General features: G+C 39.0%; 1 pseudogene across 1 annotated transcript; it reads right to left on the bottom strand.

Moving 5' to 3' along the window:
- Positions 1 to 10,601: 10,601 nt before the first annotated feature.
- LOC104777518 (protein MEI2-like 4) lies at positions 10,602 to 12,599 on the bottom strand (annotated as a pseudogene). Its single transcript, XR_015587136.1, has 4 exons — positions 12,016 to 12,599; positions 11,838 to 11,930; positions 11,594 to 11,735; positions 10,602 to 11,009 (listed from the first exon to the last, which is right to left on the bottom strand). The product of XR_015587136.1 is annotated as a protein MEI2-like 4 (transcript).
- Positions 12,600 to 16,108: the final 3,509 nt, after the last annotated feature.

A 16,108-nucleotide genomic window follows, 5' to 3' on the forward strand; every position in this document is an offset into this window, starting at 1 on the left:
ATGAAACTGAATGATTGAAACAGTAATAAAGCAAGAACAGAAACAGAGACTACTACTAATGAACTAATGCAAGATAATTAATGAACTGAAAACTAAATGTATGCAACTGGAATGAAACAGGAATGAAACAAGACAAACACAAATCATAGACACAGAGTTCTGGGGATGAACTCGAGCAGCACTCGACCGAGTGTAGGTCGAGTGGGTGGTCGAGCTAGACTAGACGCAAAAACAGAGCAATGCAATAAAAACAGAGTAATGCTAAATCCAATCAAACAACAAGCAAGCAACAGGATTAAGACTAAGATTTCAATAAACAAAGAAGGTCCTGAGGATGGATTCATGGGATGGACTAATCATTGTGGTTATCTAACTTGGTCAACAAATCTCAAGCAAACTTTGAGCTAACCTCTAGACATATTAATCTAAGACAAGTTTCTCCCACTCTCATGGTCAAGAAACAATCAAACCTATGCAATTCTAGACTTGTTCTCACACAGTAAAGAATCTACACAAGCAGGCATTAAGCAATACATCTCAAACCAAACAAGACCTCTAATCTCTTAGCAAGCCTAATGGTAAGCTCTAGATCTAGCCTTATCTATGCTTCCTAAACATTGGTGTGATGCTAAGAAGCTTGAAATCAGACTCTACCCTCTCAGATATAGAATCAGCATTAAGATCATCTACCCTAGAAGAGATCTACAACAATCAAGCTTGACCAAGTCACACAAACCACAAGATCAATCCATCCTAACTCATCCTCAAGATCCTAAGGAAACTACTCACAACAATACATGGTGATCAAAGTCAAAAACCCAGAAAATATTGAAACTTGCATTATTAGAAAGATTAAACAAAGATCTTCAATATTGATGAAAGGATGAAACTCAAATTCTCAATATCTTGAAAGTTATAGAACCAACAAAATATAAGAATCTAGTCTTCTTTCATAAGGAAGTACAAGATCTTAAAAATAAAAATGCAAAAGGAATAAAACTAAAAAAGGTAAAAACTAGGTTTAGGGAATATCTAAAAAGTTGCACACTTTGGTGGCTGCAGGTACAAGGCCTTATATAGGTGAGGAGGTGGAAGCCCTAAAAATAGAAAAAGTCAAAGTAGTCAACGGCTCGGTCAACTCGACCAGTGCTCGGTTAGTCCTAAATGCAAATGCATTAAACTCTAATGCATGATTAGTCCTAAAGCTACACAATAATGATGAAAATGGCTAGCAAAAGATGCAAAAGATGTGAATAAACTAAGGGAAAACATGGTAAAATATATGAACATCAACACCCCCAAACTTAGTCTTTGCTTGCCCTCAAGCAAATAAACAAGACATAAGAAGGTAGATGAGGTTTGAAAGTGGGATCTCAGCTCCTAAAGCTTGCAAATAGACTATTTAGAATCAATGTCCAAGTTACTAGTACTATGATGCAAGTTGAATGAGCAATACTTAAAGACTTTAGACAAGCATATCACAACCTTCACTGATTTGAGCCTTAGACATCCACATGCATTCAAATCAACCATTTCCTTTAACATTCATTAATCAAGAACATGAATCAATTCTATGCAATGCTTAAACTCATTTGGCTTGGCAGTAAAAGGTTTAGAGACAATGATGGTCTCTTTTTAGAGTAGGGCTTATCAATATCAAGGTTCTCTCATAAAAAATGGATTGAGCTTTAGAAGAATGCTAAAGGTAAGAACACTTAGACACATACAAGAACAAAACCTTGTCTACCCAAAGGCTCCCAAAGTGTTTATCCTATCAATCTAAACCCAATTGATCCTAGTGCTACCCTTTAACTTCTTATTTTCTCTTTCACCCTTTTCTCTTTTGGTGTTCAAGTCTTAGGAGAGGTTTCTTAATTGATCTTTCTAGTGGAATGGGAATTTTTTTCTTATTGCTATGGTTCTCTTTTCTTCTTATTCTTAAGACATATAAGCTTTTTGCTAAACTTCACTTTGCTTTCTTTTCTTTTCTTTAACTAGAACCATCTTAGATAACAATTTTTACTTCCCATCCTTTCACTAGACTTTAGCTTTTGCTTAAACTCATTCCCCTCCTAAAGACTCTACCCCCTTTTTTTTTTTTCTCTTTCTCTTTTCTTTCTTTTCTTTTCAAAACAGCCAAGTTCCAAACCCAACAAGTGAACCACCTAGTCCTATCTAGTTTGAAAAATGCAAACTAGAACTACACAAGGTTTTACTCTTGTCAGTTCAAACCTAACACTTTCTACCAAGCTCAATCCCAAAAATAGGCCTCACACACACAAGAATAAACACGGCTTGAAAGAAAGTTTGGTTAGGGGTAGGGAAACTGATTTAAAAGTGAAATCAGCTACTTGGATCAACAAGAGTGGCAAAAGGAGAAAGATGATCCAAATAAGTATATGGTATCCATGAGTTTAAAGCAATGCATACATTGATAATTAACAGTCAATATTAGGTTCTTATAGATAGGAAATGGCATCAAATCACAACATGCTTCAATTTAGACCAAATGCAATTCAGGAATTCAAGGCTTGGTTCAATCTTATGCTTCTAACCACTCAACTAGCATCAAAGTACTATTAACTTGGGCATTGATCCTAGTCTAGTGAATTAAGCAAGCTAACAAGGAAAAACTCATCATAGATCCCTAATGCAAACAGTCCTATATGATAAACAAAATACTTAAATATGCAATGCAAACTACATGAACACTCTTTTTTTATAAAGATTTTTGCAAAAAAATTTCAAATTTTTATGGTTTTCCTATGCTTTAGATGATTATGCAAGTGCTAACATGATGATGATAAAAATTTGAAATAAGAAAACAAAACACAACATCAAATGCTATCTCAAACCCTCCCCCAAACTTAAATCACACAGTTCCTTGTGTGAAAGAAATTTGCTTGAGGATTCAAGACTTAAAACAAAACACAACATATGAAATGCTATGGTATATACAATGGTAAGGTGATAATGTTACCTCAAGGATTGGAGAAGAAGCTGTCCACATCCTCCTGCATACTATCAAAGGTGTAGCTGGGGTCCTGCTGGTGACTTGGAGGTGGAGATTGGGGCAGCTCGACGATGGGAATCGACCGGGACTCGGTCGAGTACGTGCTCGAGTGGGGGGGGTCGAGCTGGACTGCGAGTCTATTTTTCCAAGTCCAATTCTCTCCAAACCTATCTACACTCTCATTAAACAGCCTGCCCAACACAAACATAAAGCAAAAATATCAAAACTACAAGGAAAATAAAGCATATGTACAATGATACCTTAGGGACTTCCTCCCTAGTGAGCTTGTTTAAAGTCACTAAGGTTGACTTTTGATGCCTTTTCAGGCTTGTTTTAGAGACCAAGGAGGTGATGAAATTCCCCCTGGTTCTACTTGGTAACCTTGGTGTTCCTTCTTGATCACTACTTCTTTAGCACTTGAACCATGTTTCTTCTTAAACTTGAGTCTTGGTATTGCCTTCTTCAAAGACCTCTTGGTGAGCTGAACTTGAAGACCCTTCACTAAACCAGCTAACACTTGAACTGAATCCTTGAGATGTTGAACTAATTCTTCATGAGATGAGACCTTAGCTTTTGAAGTTTCTTCTTCTCTCAAAACCCCAAAATCATCCTTATCTTCAATCTTAAATGGTTGACCTCCAATGGTTGGTAGGTTAGATGGATTTGTAATATCAAAGTTCATGGTCAAACCTTCAGATATGTTCAACCTTATCAGCCCCTCCTTAACATCAATGATTGCTCCTGCTGTGGCAAGGAATGGTATCCCAAGCAAGATTGGATCCTCTACCTCCTTATCCATCTTTATTATGATGAAATCAGTGGGAATTCTTGCCTTGCCTATCTTGACTAGGAGGCTCTCCAATTTACCAACTACATCTTTGTGTGAACCATCAGCTAGACTTATGTAGAGATTGCTTGGCTTGAATTCAGTGTGTCCAAGCTTTTCTGCTATACAGTAGGGCATGACACTAACAGATGCTCCAAGATCACACAAGCATTTGTTGAAGTGAAGGTAGCTGATGGAGCAAGGTAGATTGAATGGACCTGGATCTTCAAGTTTTGTTGGTACAATAGCTTTTCCAATCTCTTTCAAATCCTTCATGTCTTGGTCTTGAGCCTTCTGCTTGGATAATTCAAGAAGCATGTCCTTGAGTGCAGGATGGTGAGCATATTTTTCCAAAGGAGGTCCTCTACCTTCCTCCTTCTCCTCAATGACAACCTCTTGTTGAATGGCCAATACTTTCTCTTGTTGCAAAGCCATCATTTCCTTTCTCTCAATGATTTCCCTTAGTTCCTTCAGCTTCTGCGCCTTGAAACGTCCTGGGAATGGTAGAGGCGGTTTGTAAGCAGGAGGAATGTACTTAGCAGGCTTAACAGTTTCTGTGTCCTCAGCTCGATCGACCACTCGATCAGGCACTCGGTCGAGTGCTGGCTCGAGCACATGGTCGAGTGCACTACCGGATTTAGTCTGCTTTGCACAAACTTCACTCTGAGCTTCAAGAAATGACCAATCCTCCCCAGCTTGAACCGCACTGTCCTCAGTGACTTCTGCCTCATTGAGATGAATGGCCTTGGCAGTGCATTCCCTTGGATGTTGAAGTTGGTTTGGTGTAGGAGAGGAAGTAGAAGTTATGCAACTCTCCATGTTCGTGATTGTAGAGCTCAGTCTCTCCAACTGGTTATTCACTCCAGTAGAATAAGAATTCAACGTTTGGTGCAGCTCAGCAAACTGCCTTGCTTCCTCAATCTGCTTAGTGGCTTGCCCAAGCAACAGTTGTTGCATCATATCTCTTAAGTCAGGTTCTTGAGCTTGTGAGGTCTGGAACCATGGAGAGGGATACAATTCAGCCTGGTATATTGGTTGATATTGCATGGGTATGTAATTGAACATACTGTTGTTGTACATCATTACTGACTCGAACATGTACTCGGTCGAGCGCAGGCTCGAGTGGGTGGTCGAGTCGACTAGGAAATAATGGCTATTTGGATCCGGCTTCTGGCTCGATCAAGTGCTCGATCACAGCTCGGTCGAGTGGTGGTCGAGTTGGTGGTCGAGCTGGTACCTGAAACTCAATCACAGACAAGCAGTAGAAGAAACGAGATCAGTAGTGAACAAGTTGATAAACGAACTTAATCTTAGACTTCTTTTGATCCTAAATGTCACAAAATACACTCAAATGGGCAACGGCGCCAAATTGAAACATGATTTATATATAGTGGTGTGAATGATGATGTATGCAATGGTGAGATATGAATGGAATGATGGATGGGTGTTTCAATTCCCCTTATGATATTGCAGTACAAGAGGTATCAATCCTAAATGAGTGTTTGTGAACAATTAAGATATGCATATGAATCTAAGTTAAGACAAATGTAAAGATTGTTTGTCACTAACAATCCTAGGAAGAAAATGTAAAATGCAGAAAATAAACTACAAGAACTAACAACTAGATGCAATTGAAACTGAATGATTGAAACAGTGATAAAGCAAGAACAGAAACAGAGACTACTACTAATGAACTGATGCGAGATAATTAATGAACTGAAAACTAAATGTATGCAACTGGAATGAAACAGGAATGAAACAAGACAAGCACAAATCATAGACACAGAGTTCTGGGGATGAACTCGAGCAGCACTCGACCGATTGTAGGTCAAGTGGGTGGTCGAGCTAGACTAGACGCAGAAACAGAGCAATGCAATAAAAACAGAGTAATGCTAAATCCAATCAAACAACAAGCAAGCAACAGGATTAAGACTAAGATTTCAATAAACAAAGAAGGTCCTGAGGATGGATTCATGGGATGGACTAATCATTGTGGTTATCTAACTTGGTCAACAAATCTCAAGCAAACTTTGAGCTAACCTCTAGACATATTAATCTAAGACAAGTTTCTCCCACTCTCATGGTCAAGAAACAATCAAACCTATGCAATTCTAGACTTGTTCTCACACAGTAAAGAATCTACACAAGCAGGCATTAAGCAATACATCTCAAACCAAACAAGACCTCTAATCTCTTAGCAAGCCTAATGGTAAGCTCTAGATCTAGCCTTATCTATGCTTCCTAAACATTGGTGTGATGCTAAGAAGCTTGAAATCAGACTCTACCCTCTCAGATATAGAATCAGCATTAAGATCATCTACCCTAGAAGAGATCTACAACAATCAAGCTTGACCAAGTCACACAAACCACAAGATCAATCCATCCTAACCCATCCTCAAGATCCTAAGGAAACTACTCACAACAATACATGGTGATCAAAGTCAAAAACCCAGAAAATATTGAAACTTGCATTATTAGAAAGATTAAACAAAGATCTTCAATATTGATGAAAGGATGAAACTCAAATTCTCAATATCTTGAAAGTTATAGAACCAACAAAATATAAGAATCTAGTCTTCTTTCATAAGGAAGTACAAGATCTTAAAAATAAAAATGCAAAAGGAATAAAACTAAAAAAGGTAAAAACTAGGTTTAGGGAATATCTAAAAAGTTGCACACTTTGGTGGCTGCAGGTACAAGGCCTTATATAGGTGAGGAGGTGGAAGCCCTAAAAATAGAAAAAGTCAAAGTAGTCAACGGCTCGGTCAACTCGACCAGTGCTCGGTCGAGTCCATGGTCGAGCTGGCTTCTCTCGTGCACACTCCACTCGGTCGAGTCCATCTACCCACTCGGTCGAGTGCTTGGTCGAGTTGGACTCTGGACCTTGGTTCTTCAGCCTTAACTCTCTTGCTTTCCCTTCAAGATTGCTTCACTTCTCCTCAGGATTGTTTCCATGCTCCTTAAGCTCCAAAATCACCTGTTTATGCATGAAAAGATGCAAATGCAATGCAACTAAACTCGAATGCATGATTAGTCCTAAAGCTACACAATAATGATGAAAATGGCTAGCAAAAGATGCAAAAGATGTGAATAAACTAAGGGAAAACATGGTAAAATATATGAACATCAATCGGTTTGGAGTTGTCTCCCAAAGTGAAGGAGCAACTTCTCTCTTTTCTTACCAAGAATTTGGCCACCTTCTCATGACCTATAGAGGACATGTCGAGAATAGACCCACAAGTAATCCCTCATGAGTTGCAGGTAAATCCTATCTTCAAGCCAATTAAGCAAAAACAAAAGGAATGGTTGATCGAGCTAAAGATGTCAATGATGAAGTGGAAAGATAGTTAAAAGTTGGTTTGATATGTGAAGTTAAATATCCTGATTGGCTCGTCAACCCAGTCATGGTAAAGAAGACGAATGGCAAGTAGAGGGTATGTGTCGACTTTACGAATATCAATAAGGCATGCCTAAAGGACAGCTTCCTTGTCCCCTATATTTACCGACTCGTATAGTCAACTGCGGGCCATGAACTGTTGAGTTTCATGGACGCCTTTCCCGGACATAACTAAATTAAGATGAACCCAGAGGACCAAGAAAAAACCGCATTAATCACGGACATGAGAATTTACAGTTATGTGGTAATGCCCTTCAGACTCAAGAATGCCAGAGCCACTTATCAGCGTCTTCTTAACAACATGTTTAAACTATGCAAGTCTACATCGAAGACATTTTTGTTCGGGATGAAACTCAATCCTGCCAAGTTGAATGTTCTGGGACTTCGAAGGACTAGATTACCACGTGACGAAGCATGTAACAACCAAATGTTAGTAGATTCTATGAACACAATTTATGAGCGACGAGACCAAGCGCTGTTATACCCCGAACAAAGCTTTGAATCGCTCAGGAAGGAATGTGGGGGTCTCAAAGGCCTTAATATTGAGATTGTCTTTTTTGATGTCGTGATCGGCTGTTAGGTCAGTCATCTTCTTTTTATGAAATGTATGCATTTATGAGGAATAGTTGTGTGGATCGAATATTAATTGCATGTTTTAGTATAAATACTGATCATTCACTACACGAAAATACGATCATTGTAATTTTGCTACGGATTTTTGAGTAATTTGCTACGGAGACGAGGAACCTTGCAAATCTCTCACAAATTTGTGCGGGAATGTTTCATAACAAAATTGCGAGGGAATTGCAAGGTTTTGCGAGACAGAGTAGATCCATCGCAAATCTCGCAATATTGCGACACTTTAGCGAGTGACTGCTTCCATAGTAAATTTGTGAAGCACATCTCTTGCAAAATTTCGACGCATTAGCGAGTGACTACTTCCGTAGCAAATTTGGAATGGAGTTGTGAGGGATATTGAGGTCACCAAGCACGTTTTAACCGATAGTAACTATTTTATCGGAAGAAGTCTAACAACCTTGCAAATTGGTGGAAAAAAAAACTAATATAATATTGCTAGCGAATCCCTTGCAAATTTCCTAGCAAATCCATAGCAGTCTTTTTTAGTAAGGCTATAAATAGAAAGTTCATGAGACATCAAAACCAAAATATAAAATACTTACAAAAATACGTTTGCAAAAAAAAAGCCTAGAAATTTTAAAATTTCATAATAATATTTAGGCGCGAGAGCATGAGATATAATACGACGGTTGATGTATAATCATAGAGATCTGGAGACTGGTGATCTGTCGAAACAATTTTTGAGATCGGTTGCGCGGTTGGATGTATCAGGCGATAAACCATGACTTTGTTCTTGAAAATGGTACAAGATTTTGTCCATGTGCTTAAACGATATTTATTTGGAATTAATAATAGAGGATTTATGCCGAATTATTATGTATAATTACGTCATGGAGATGGTTGTAGCAGTAATGTAGGAGTAGTAGTATGAATTATGCTGTTGATCAACCTAGTAATTATGGGCACCAAGAATCTGATCAATTTGTTTTTTTTGGGTATAACGAGGAAAATAGATTTCATGATATGGTTAATCACTACAAGAATTTTGAGTTTTAATAGCACAGTAGTATAGTGTTTATGGCAATAATGCTATCGTTATTAGACCTTTATTTTTTAGATAGCATTTGTGTATATGTAAACGCTATGTTAGATTATATTTAAAAAATGAAAAAAAAATTGCGTAGTTTTAATAGCAATACCAAATAGTAAACGCTATGATAGTGTTAGGCGGTAAACTAAAAATTAGATCGAGTGACATTTAGAAAAATTTGGAGGCTAAAACTTTTCACTTCTCGACAAAAATCCCCAATTACCCACCAACCCTAAAAATTTCATTTCTTCCCTCTCTCTTTTTTTGCTCGAAAGTTATTAGAAGTAAGGTGTGGATAGCAGGACACACACATTCTGATGGAAGACCTGTGAGGGAAGAATTTGCAGAAACTGTTGTAAGAATCACCTAAAATCATAATGTATGTTCTTAAAGTTATTTGAAAGTAGTTTCTATATGTTGTGTATCAATTTTGAATTCAGGAAACGATCAAGACAATTGATAGTGAAATGGACTCCACAAACACGGATAATGTTTGAGACGATGATGTGAGTCAGATACTTGGAAAAGACAAACCAGAAAGACTTAGGGGCATGGGCAGAGGCGCTACTGTTACCAAGATGACATTCTTACATACTAGAGACTCCCATGTCCAGAAACTTGAAGCTACTCAAGCAGAATTACTTACCAAGATTGCAGATTTGGAGAATGTAGTTAGTAACTTAGCTGGTAAAAAGGTAACTATTTTAAACTGGTTCCATGATGTGAAATTTTAACATTTAATTTCCATTTAGATACCAACTTATATGCAACTATCTCAGTTGCGGCCTCGATTCATGATTATGTTTCTTCTAATTTAGTCATGTTACCATTTTTTGTTCTTACACTAATATTATCCTCACCACCAGCATCCATGGTCTCATCATTGCCACCATTAAAAATCCAAGTTTCTATGAAATCGAAAACACCACCACAGCCGCTTTTATCGCTAAGACTCAACCACTATTCCTCCCGAAATCACAACCACTACTCACCTTAATCTTCGTTTTGGATAATTGAAAACGAATCATTTTAATCTTTGTGTCTACTTCATGTAGATGAATATATTTCTCATATATTAACAAGATGTACAGAGGTTGAATATATATACACAAGGAAGAGAGGAGCCTCTAGGTTTAGGCTAATATAGAAGATTCCTAATTCAGAGAGAAGAGATATTGAGTCATTAACGTAAATCTAATCATATCGCTAACATTTCACTCTTAATTAAAATTTATCATTGTCAAAATCACCATTAACGGATCCACCAAATGAAACAAACTGATTCATTGACAATAATAGAATAGACTACCGTCAACGACAATGATATGCACTTAAAAAGGAAAAAAAAACTTATCGGAATTTGAAACCACCACCCGCTTTGACCTTTCACATAATCAGATATCCAGAAAGCTTACAAATGGTTGCTTCCGGTGGTTCTTATGTCGCCGATGAAAAAAAAAAGAACATAAAGAAGGTGTTAATAGTAGAAATATTGTCGTCTTTTAAACATGCACACATACACAATAGACGGCCCATTTATATAGATACCCATTACTAACTCATATAGTTTTACATTTTTCTTTCTGAATATTTGATATTGTGATGCATTTTTCCTTTTTGGTTTAAACTTAAATTAAGTTTATGTTGTAGAAGCGAACGAGACACATACCTGAAAACTAAAAATCAAAAAGACATAGGAAAACTAAACGTGGAATAATAGAGCACTTGACCATTGTAGCGGTAATTAAATCCATAACACACCTTAACAAATACATTAACTAGGAAAGTAAAAAAAGTGAGCGAGAGAGAAAGAGGAAAGCTATGTTTCCATTTCACTCCAGCTGGTAACGCCACGTCATCCTGCAAAATCTCAAATCCAGGGAGATAATGAAAACACAATTCCTCTTCTACGAAACCCTAGAAATCTTAACGCCATGAACCACGACGTGAACCACCGCCACGTAAGCCGACTCTGTCACCAAGCGTCGTGAGAGTGTAACCTGTGAAGCCATCACTCGGGGGAGAGAGAACCACCGGAAGATAATTGTCGGTGTGGCAAGTGAAACCTTGAGTCCTTGAAATGTTTAGTCAGCTCTTCTTTTCCCTATAACAAAAATCAACCACAAAATTTTAACAACTCTAAATACGCAACTGCAGTAACTAAACAAGGAATAAAAGAGTCTTAAACAACCAAAACAAGCGTCTTTAACAAACAAAACGATAGATATCCAAACACTAAATCATATCAGAAGAAGAAACGACGTTTACTCTATATAAGCAACAACAATAAAAAAACCAAGAACAATACAGAGTCTTTTAACAAACAAAACAAGACAAAAAGAGACTTAAAAACAAAAAAAATTGCACTAATTAACTCAAAACTAAATCATATCAAAAAAAAAAAAAAAAAAAAAACGTTAACTCTAACAACACTTACAAAACCAAGTATAAAAGAGTCTTAACAAGCAAAACAAGAAAAAGGAGACTCCAACACAAAATAAGAGACTCAAACACAAAATTGCGGAATTTAACTCTAAACTAGCAACAACAGATACTAAACTTTCACAAGAATAACAGAGAGTCTTCTAACAAAAAAAAGAAAGAGACTTAAACACAAAAATTTTATTACTTAATTCTACATAAACAATAACAAATTAATAACCAAAAAAGAAAAAAAAAAACTCAAACCTGATACTTAGCCATAGTGATTTCGCAAACCTTCCTGTATCCGAGAGTGCCCCAAGAAAAGTTTTCGAATTCCCTCCGGAATCTCTCAGCTGCGACGGAGGCAGTGAAGTTAACGAAGGCATAACCCAACTTTGCTCGTTTCCTGTAAAAATATCAAATGTATCCATCATCACCGACAATGCAAGAAGCATTTATTTCACTCTAATCTTGCCCAAAGAAAGTGAAAAAATTAGCATTAACTCACACAAAATCCATACGCAGATATAGAAAGTCATATGAAGACTCTCTGTTGTGTTTCCGACAATGATTGTCCAAAATCCTCAAAAGATCAGTTCGTCTACAAAATAAAATCTTATTTTAGTTCATCCATCACAACTAAAAGAAAACTAAGTTGAGAGAGAGAGAAGAGAGATAAATCTGACCTGAGACAGTTAGGTATATTCTTAACCATGATGGATGTTTTACCGGCGAGCTTATTTTCCGGTAAAGGCACAAACTTTTCGGAAGAAAACTTCTTCAAAAGCCGAGGTGGGAGACATCTCTTGTTACAAAACCCATTACGGAAAGGGCTTTTTGCCGGCTTAACATCTGCGCCGGTACTAGCTTCCCAAGGCTCGGTGTTATGAGGAAACGGCTTGGTCGTCTGAAGCTTGGTCTGATAAGGAAACGTCTTGTTCTTCTGAAGCTTAGTCTGATAAGGAAACGGCTTGGTCTTTTGAAGCTTGGTGTGGTAAGGAAACGGCTTGTTAAAGTAGAATATAGGTGGCGGGGGAGAAGGATGGTACAGATTAGGGTTTCGAGTAAACGCCGGTGAAAATTCCGGTGCGTTTGGGTTTAGTGTTTTCATGGGGTTTTTCTTTTCCATGGATAGAAGAAGGTGAAAGAAGAGAGAGAAAGAGGAACAAGCTTTGTGTTTTAGTGAGAGCGACAGTGAGGGCAAAGGGCTTTTGAAAAGATAAGGTTGTGAAAGTACATAAAAGACGTACAAGGGAGAGTGAGAGAGGCGTGACTTGTTGTGGGAGAAACGAGGAGAGATTTGAAGTTTTAAGGTGATTGAAAACGTGTCAGAAGAGAAGAATCAGACTAGAAGCTTTTTGAGACAAGTTTTATTAAGGAGTAATCTATGGGATATGATTTGATTACAATCTTTTGATTAGAATCTCTAATTATGTAAACTATATATTCTCCATAACTCTCCTAGACTACCGTAGTTTCTCTACACTCTTGTATATATAGTTATATACTGCTTCTCTGTCAATGAATATTATCATCGAGTTATATCACTTTAATATGGTACCAGAGCACACTTAATATCAAAAAAAAAAATTGTTTTTTTTCTCTTTTCACGTTTTTTTTCCTTCTTTCTTTTGTGTTTTTTCGATGTCTTCCGCCTCCTCTCCTACAATGACCGACACCATTGTTGCCACAACCAAACACTCATTCATGTCAATATGACAAACATCACAAAACTCACTCAAACCAATTACCTCAAGTAGAAACTTCAAGTTCGTGCCTTGGTCGATGGTCATGGTCTTGTTGGGCATCTGGATGATTCTTGCCAGATCCCGCCATCCACGTTAACCACCAACGATGTTGTCTCTGAAAATCCAGCCTATGTTGCCCGAAAACGACAAGATCAACCGGTCTATAGCGCCCTTCACGGCTCTATTTCTCTGACCGTTCAGCCTATCCTCTCTCGCACAACCATCGCTTCGGAGATTTGGTCTACCTTGGCGGAGACGTTTGCCAAACCGAGTCGTGGTCATGTGCAGCAACTGCGAGATCAATTGAAAGCTTGAACCAAAGGTAATCGCACCATTGATGAGTATCTCCAAGGTCTCATTACAAGCTTTGATACTCTCGCCAACTTGAGAAAACTTGTGGAGCATGATGACCAGATCGAGACCATCCTTGATGGGTTACCAAAATATTATCCCCCCGTCATTGATCAAATTAAAGCTCGAGACATCTCTCCAACCATTGTGTATGTCCATGAGCGTTTACGCAATCGTGAAGCAAATATCCTCTACAAAGCTGCTCCGTCTATGCTTCCTATCATGGCCAACATGGCCACTCAACGTCGCACCGCCAATTCTCGTGGTGGTCCCTCCAACAAGCCTCGTTTTAACAACAACAGCTCTCACCAGTCCTCCTCACACCATTCTTCCCAACAGTCTGATCAGCGGTCCTACCGTCCCTATCTGGGAAAATGTCAGTTTTGTAATGTACAAGGGCACTCCGCACGTCGGTGTCCTCAACTTCAAAACCACCCGTCCGTTTCTGACGGCCTCCATTCACTCCTTGGCAACCTCAAGCGAATCTTGCATTAGGGGCTACGGTCAATCCTGAGGATTGGATGCTTAACAGCGGTGCTACACACCACATCACTTCTGACTTACGAAACCTATCCCTTCATCAATCTTATTCCGATGATGATGCTGGTTTGATTGGTGATGGTTCAGGTTTGTAGATAACACACAAGGGTTTAGCTTCTCTTCCTACTGATTATCGTTCTCTCTCTTTACAAGACGTCTTATGTGTCCCACTCATTCATAAGAATCTTGTGTATGTGTATCGCATATGTAACACTAAGAATGTTTCGGTGTCTTTCTTCCCTGCTGCTTTTCAGGTGAGGGATCCGATCACGGGGGCTTGTTGCTCCAAGGAAAGACTAAGGATGGGTTGTATGAGTGTCTAGTGACGAGGTCTCAAATCCAGGCTCTTTCTGCTTCACCTAGCTCTAAAACAACCATTTCATTTTGGCATGCTCGTCTTGGCCATCCTTCCTCTACCACATTGAATACTATTATTTCAAAATTTTCTTTACCCGTTTTATCTTCTACTTTAGACAACTTGTCTTGTTCTGATTGCTTGCTTCATAAAACACATAAACTCACTTTTTCAACATCTTCTCTTCGATCCACAAAACCACTTCAATATCTCTTTCCGATGTATGGACCTCACGGTCCTCTCTCTTGACAATTGCAAGTACTATCTTATTTTTGTTGATCATCACACTCGCTATACTTGGATCTATCCACTAAAACAAAAATCAGATGTCAAAGCTACTTTTATAGCTTTCAAAGCATTGGTCGAGAATCGCTTCAACACCAAAATACAAACCTTATATTCCGAAAATGGAGGAGAATATGTGGCTCTTCAAAGCTATCTTACATCTCATAGCATTGAACACTACACGACTCCGCCGCATACACCGGAGCTCAACGGGTTGTCCGAACGCAAACACAGACATATTGTGGAGACGGGTCTTGCTCTTCTTTCTTGTGCGTCAATGCCTTCTACATATTGGCCGTTTGCCTTTTCTACAGCCACATATCTCATCAATCGGTTACCAACCCCTGTCTTGCACCAACAGTCTCCATTTGAAAAACGTTTTTAGTCCGCTCCAAATTATGATAAGATGAGAGTTTTTGGCAGTACATGTTATCCTTGGCTTTGACCGTATTCCTCTCACAAACTGAACAATCGCTCAAAGCCTTTTGTCTTCCTTGGTTACTCTGCCTCTCAAAGTGCATATCAATGTCGTGATCTTACCACTAGATGTCTTTATATCTCGCGCCAGGTCCAGTTTGTCCAAACAGAATTCCCATTCGCTCGATCTCCTTCTTCGACGAACACCACTCCACCATCGGATTCATCTCCTTCATTGGTCACTCTGCTCCACTCCCTTATCCGGTCTCTCCCTGTCAATCTGATCCCTAACTCTCCGTCATCCTCCACATTCACGCCGCCGATATTGTCCTCTCAGGTACGCGTCTCTTCTCTTCTTTCTCCATCACCACCAATTTCTGTTGAGCCCACTACTCATACTGAAAATGGGTCGCGACCCACGGCCCAACAACACACACACACACTATTGACCCAGCCCATCAACACCACCTCAATGTTCAAATACCAAATATTCCTATACAGCCTCACCCTCCAGCCCAAATTGATGCCACTCCTCCAAATCAGCCCAACAAAACGCCCGTACCATCACTGTCCTCTTTACTGTCACCCGATGGCTGTACTTTGTCTTCTACGTCGTCACCATCTTTGCCAGCAACCTCTCAGGCTCCATCCTCCTCTTCGTCATCCTCCATATCTTCCTCTCCGTCTATCACTCATGCTTCGTCGCAATCGCACTCTTTGCAATCTCACAACTTGCCAGCTCCACCGCCACTTACCAATCATCACTCTATGAAGACACGTTCAAAATTGGGGATTCGACAACCAAATAAAAAGTATGGATTGGTGGCTCGCCTTGCTCTTTCACAACCGTGAACCGCTCTTCAAGCTCTTCAGGATGAACGTTGGCGTCCCGCAGTCACAGCTGAGATCAATGCTCAACTTCGTAATCGGACTTGGGATTTGGTTCCTCGACCTTCCCGTCTTGTCACAATCGTGGGTTGTCATTGGATTTTCACTACCAAATACAACACTGATGGAACTGTAAGACGTTACAAGGCACGTCTTGTGGCAAAAGGGTACAATCAACGATCGGGAATTGATTAT

This window comes from Camelina sativa, chromosome 3, assembly GCF_030686135.1.
Source record: "Camelina sativa cultivar CO46 ecotype springtype chromosome 3, ASM3068613v1".
Lineage (NCBI taxonomy): Eukaryota > Viridiplantae > Streptophyta > Magnoliopsida > Brassicales > Brassicaceae > Camelina > Camelina sativa.